Here is a 6,004-nt window from a genome sequence, read left to right as displayed (position 1 = left end):
GCCCACTCGGGAGGCGTGGCTTGAAGTCCCGGGAATGCCACGGCTGCACCCACAAGGGTCGGTCAACTCGGCTTCCTTCAGGAGACCTTGACTGACCACCTGCTGTGTGCCAAGCACTGTTTAGGTGCTGGTAAAATAGAGCCCACTGCCCCTGGAGTTCGCTCTAGCGGTGGGAGGCCGACGGTTAGCAGCGGCAATAAGCGATGGAAGGGGGTCGGACCGGGAACCGCAGGGATCCTGGGTGCGGGTTGCGATTGCAAATGGGGGCATCGGGGAAACCTCGCTGAGTAAGTGACATTTAAGCAGCGACCACGACGAGGAGGAGGAGCTTTGACATTGTCTGCAGGAAGAGTGGTCCAGGAAGAGGAACGGAAGCGCAAAAGCCCCAGCACAGGAGCAAGGGTCAGGGAGGAGGCGGAGGGGCTGCCGCGGAGGGAGCCGGGCAGGGGTGCAGGAGGGCAGAGGGCAAAGGCGCAGGTACGGTGGTGTCTTTCAACGGGATGTTGCCCGGGGCGTAGGGTTGTCAGATACAGCACAGGTATTCTTTTAGTATAAGTATGTCCCAAATATGGCGTGGGACATACTTACACTAAAAAAAAGCTTCATTGTCCTTTTGCAATTCAATTTTAACCCGGCATCTTGATCTATATTTGCTAATTTTGGCAGGCCTGTTAGGGCTGCGACAAAAGGAGAGAGTGTGAACAGAGAAATGACTTGATCTGACTGTTTTAAACCCATGTGACTCTTACCTATTGCTATGCCAGAGAGCGTGCTAGGTTCTGGGCATTCATTCAGCTGTAAGCAAAATGGACAGGATGCTTGCACGCCCACCAGTGCTCTGTGAGAGGGCTTTACCCCTTTGGCCTGCTCATCCATCCTTGTCCTTTGGACACAGTAAAGTGTTCCAGACTTCAGGACGCTTGCCCAACCTCCCAGCACACCACCTAATCTTCTCCGTTTCCTATAATATCCGCCTTCCTTGTTATGCGGTGAGCTCCATCAGGATAGGGATTAGGTTTCTTTGACTCACAGCTGATTGGGGGCCAGGGCACTGCCGGGATGAATGAGTCTGTCTTCACTGACAGTCCGTTTTTCTAAACCTGGTCCTTTAGCCTTGCTCGTGGAGGGTGACCTACCTAACATCCTTTACATAAAATCTGTTCGAATCAGCTAGACTCGGTTTCTGCTGCTTGTGACATAGAACCCCGACGATACATCAGTCCAAGCAGTTTAGTGGAGTAATCACAGCAGAATGTATAGTGTTAAAAAGCTGGCCGGACGCGGTGGCTCACGCCTGTAATCCTAGCACTCTGGGAGGCCAAGGCAGGCGGATCACTTGAGGTCAGGAGTTCGACACCAGCCTGGCCAACATGGTGAAACCCCATCTCTACTAAAAATTCACACACACACACACACACGCACACACACACAGAGTAACCGGACATGGCACGAGCCTGTAGTCCCAGCTACTTGGGAGGCGGAGGCAGGAGAATCGCTTGAACCCAGGAGGCAGAGATTGCAGTGAGCTGAGATTGCACCACTGGACTCCAGCCTGGGCGACAGAGCAAGACTCTGTCACAAAAAAAAAAAAAAAAAAAAAAAAGCTGGTGCTCCCTTCTGGTGCTCCTGGAGTGGGAGGGCCACGCAGCACACCATAGTCAGGCCCTGTAGAAGAACAGCAGGCCTCTGGGACATGCAGGCTGGGTGGTGGACACGGTGGTGGTTTGTCTTCCCAGCCTTTTCTTTCTCTCTCTCTTTTTTTGCATACAGATCCTATGCTTTTAGGGGTGGGTACCATCGTTGCCCACCCAGTGGCTGTTTCAACCCTTCTACCTGTACCATGTGATTTATTTATGTGCTCAGTTAACAAGAGAGAGAGCAAAATGAAAACATTTTTTCCGACACTAAAAAAAAAAAAAAACAGGGAGAAAGCCACTCAATGAAACACTGAGGAATCATTTAAAATGACATTTGCAATTGTTTAGGGATATGCTTATTCTAGAATATTAAATGCAAAAAGAAAGATAAAAAACAGACTGCTTCATTCAGCCGAAATCGCGCCACTGCACTCCAGCCTGGGCGACAGAGGGAGATTCCGTCTCAAAAAAAAGAAAAAATGACTGCTTCATACAAGGCTTTGGATTCCGTGTGTGTGTGTGTGTGTGTGTGTGTGTGTGTGTGTGTGTGTGTGTGAATACACGTGTACTGTAGGAAAAAAAACGGCAGGAAGGAAGCCAAGACCCCAGCGGCCCTTGTTTATTGGGCGACAGGGAATTCGGTGGTTCTTTTGTCCGGTTTTCTGTATTTTCCAAGCTTGATTTAACCATGCTAAAGGCCTCTGTTACACGAAGTTTCCACTCTGCAGGATTCTCGGAGATAAAAACAACATTGAGTTGGCATGTTTGAAAACCTTCTCACTGCGGAGCTAAGCCTCACATGTGCAATTTGCATTTTCCCTGTGAAAAAAAGCCGCCTTCGCTGTAGGGAGCCGCCTCCCTTCTCCTTGAAGTCCCCTAGGTCTTAGTTTCTGCATCGGGCCAGTGGGGATGACTGTGAAGAGGTCGAAAGTCGCGGCTGTGGCGAAGCCGAATGCAGCCAGCGGCGCGGGCTCGGCAGGGAGTCGCTAGGGGGCGGGCGCGGGCTTGGAGCCCTCTTAGGCACTCCCGTGGCGAGCCAGCGTCAGGAGGCCGGTTAGCTCAGTTGGTTAGAGCGTGGTGCTAATAACGCCAAGGTCGCGGGTTCGATCCCCGTACGGGCCAACCTAGGTCGTGTTTTTCTGTTCCCCCCATGAACTCCTTTTGCAACTATTTTTAAAAATGTTCCTTTCTGATACTGTAACAGGCATGCAGGCAGGAGAGAATTGCGGAATCTTTTGGACTGGGCCCCGAGGTTGTCCAAGGCTACCTGCTGGGGAGAGCGGGAGGAACTCAGCGCGCGCTGGGGCGGTGGCTCCTCACCCCGAGTCCCCGCGCCACCACCTGAAGGGTCTGTTTTAGAATGCCATTGGTTAGGCCTTTTACATTTGTCGTTTTAAAGGACACTCTGGACATCCAAACCGATGCACATCCCCCGCCTCCACCCCCCACGTTTCCTGAGGCTGCGTCTGGCCTGGAGGAACCGCCCAGTGAAGACAGGTGCTCCCAGATATCACCGCCTAGTGTTCCCTGGGCCCCCTTGCGGGGAAGTCTTGGAGTTGAAAATCCAGGTCTGGAATGAATGCATTCCACAGATGCATATGGAGAGCTACTACATGCCCAGCACAGTTCTAGGCTGGGAGCAAAACGGTGAGACACAAAGCCCAACCTGCTGGAGACAGTGACCAGCCACTAGATGACTGCCATGTTTTTAGTGAGGCGTTCGAGTTGTGGAAGCCTCTGGAAACTTTCTCTTGCTTTTTTTCCCTCCTCTTTTCTTTTCAGAGACATCTTAGGCTTCACATTTCTTCCTGTTGGTTCTACATTTTGCAGCCAGAGCAAGTGGATGAATTTCTCACTCGGTTCGAGTTTCTAGGGTGGTCAGTGTGCTCAGTTGAACAAAAGCCGGTTGTATAGGGTCGATGCCATTTTATGTCAGGATCTGGCAAGGGCTCCACCTGTTTTTGAAAATTCTACAGTGGAAACAGCTACTAGTTCTGACCTAAATAAGAAGCAGCTCAAAATCTACAGACCGTGGTATGTGCCCAGGGTGTAGTAACAGTTTTCAATAAATGCCAGCCGATGGCGCTGCTGCTATTATAAGCAAAGTTAGGAGAGCCTGGGGCAGCTGACACTGAAAATAGACACCTGTACACACGATGGATGTCACATCTTTTAATAGTCGTGCCAGGCACGTTGTTAGATGCAGGGACACAGCATGGAGGAATCGGTGGAGGTTGCTGTCCTCAAGTTTCCTGAGCTTGAAGGGGTTTAGAATATGCCACGGTGGCATGAAAATTATTTTGAGCAGAAGGCATGTGAATTCCTGAAATCTGGTCGGGTGTGGTGGCTCACACCTGTAATCCCAGCACTTGGGGAGGCTGAGGCGGGCGGGTCACCTGAGGTCAGGATTTCAAGACCAGCCTGACGAACATGATGAAACCCCGTCTCTACTAAAAACACAAAAATTAGCCAGGCATGGTGGCGGACGCCTGTAATCCCAGCTACTCAAGAGGCTGAGACAGGAGAACCGCATGAACCCAGGCGGTGGAGGTTGCAGTGAGCCAAGATCATGCCACTGCACTCCAGCCTGGGTGACAGAGTGAGATCTTGTCTCAAAAAAAAAAAAAAAAAATTGTGGTAAGATACCCATAATAGGCCGGGCGTGGTAGCTCACGCTTGTAATCCCAGCACTTTGGGAGGCCGAGGCGGGCAGATCACGAGGTCAGGAGATCAAGACCATCCTGGCTAACACGGTGAAACCCTGTCTCTACTAAAAATACAAAAAATTATCCGGGCGTGGTGGCGGGCGCCTGTAGTCCCAGCTACTCGGGAGGCTGAGGCAGGAGAATGGCGTGAACTCGGGAGGCGGAGCTTGCAGTGAGCAGAGATCGCGCCACTGCACTCCAGCCTGGGCGACAGAGCGAGACTCCGTCTCAAAAAAAAAAAAAAAAAAAAGGCCGGGCGCAGTGGCTCATGCCTGTAATCCCAGCACTTTGGGCGGCCGAGGCGGGCGGATCACGAGGTCAGGAGATCGAGACCATCCTGGCTAACACGGTGAAACCCCGTCTCTACTAAAAATACAAAAAATTAGCCGGGCGAGGTGGCGGGCGCCTGTAGTCCCAGCTACTCGGGAGGCTGAGGCAGGAGAATGGCGTGAACTCAGGAGGCGGAGCTTGCAGTGAGCAGAGATCGTGCCACTGCACTCCAGCCTGGGCGACAGAGCGAGACTCCGTCTCAAAAAAAAAAAAAAAAAAAAAAGGCCGGGCGCAGTGGCTCATGCCTGTAATCCCAGCACTTTGGGCGGCCGAGGCGGGCGGATCACGAGGTCAGGAGATCGAGACCATCCTGGCTAACACGGTGAAACCCCGTCTCTACTAAAAATACAAAAAATTAGCCGGGCGAGGTGGCGGGCGCCTGTAGTCCCAGCTACTCGGGAGGCTGAGGCAGGAGAATGGCGTGAACCCCGGGGGGCGGAGCCTGCAGTGAGCCGAGATCGCGCCATTGCACTGCAGCCTGGGCGACAGCGAGACTGTCTCAAAAACAAAACAAAACAAAACAAAAAAAAGATACCCATAATATAAAATTCACCATTAAAAAATAACACGGAAGGGATCATCGTGAATGCAATGTGAGTATTGATGAAGATGATGGTGATCTTCCAGGACCTTCTCTGACACCACCCAGGCCGCCAGCTTTACTTTACCGGCTTCAGCGCTCATCATACTGTGCTGCAAATGCCAGTTTCCTCCTTCTCGGCACCTGGACTGTATACCCCCAGGGCGGAAACAGCGATTCACCCACCAGGTGCTTAATAAGGGTTTGTTGACCAGTGGACCTCCTGCTCTCCCTGGCGAAAGGAGCTGGGACGTGTGTACACACCTTCAGCTACAAGATTCGGAGGGCGCACAGAGCCTCAACCGTAAGAAGGAGAGGCGATCAGGCTGAGGAAGATGGGGCAGTGGAGCTGATGGATAGAGAGAGGGTGGGTTCATTCATTCGTTCACTCATTCGTTTATTCATATTCATCCATCCATCATTCATGCCCTGAGCGTGCGTTGTGTTCTGGGCAGGGCCTGTGCTGGGCACCGATTGTGTAATATATCATCTCTCCCTTCAAGGTGCACCCAATCTCGGTGGGTGGGTAGAGAGAAGCTAGGGTGACAAGGCAAAAATTTGAGGGTTGGGAAACACTCTTGTTAACAATTCAAACTGTGGTCCCCTCTCAGATGTATAAATCCAAACGTTTAGGGGTGGGCGCAGGACTCTGCATCTCCAGACAGCATCCTCCGCTGATTCGGATGCATGATGACGTCAGAACACTTGGATAGTGAGGTAACTTTTGGGCCAGGGGCTCTGGAACCCTGAAG

General features: G+C 51.9%; 1 non-coding gene across 1 annotated transcript; it reads left to right on the top strand.

Moving 5' to 3' along the window:
- The first annotated feature begins 2,685 nt into the window (after positions 1-2,685).
- Positions 2,686-2,759, top strand: TRNAI-AAU (transfer RNA isoleucine (anticodon AAU)). Its single transcript has one exon. It is a non-coding gene; the product is annotated as a tRNA-Ile (tRNA).
- The last annotated feature ends 3,245 nt before the right edge of the window (positions 2,760-6,004 follow it).

This window comes from Symphalangus syndactylus, chromosome 8, assembly GCF_028878055.3.
Source record: "Symphalangus syndactylus isolate Jambi chromosome 8, NHGRI_mSymSyn1-v2.1_pri, whole genome shotgun sequence".
NCBI classification, from domain to species: Eukaryota; Metazoa; Chordata; class Mammalia; order Primates; family Hylobatidae; genus Symphalangus; species Symphalangus syndactylus.
This window is presented reverse-complemented; position numbering and strand designations above follow the sequence as displayed.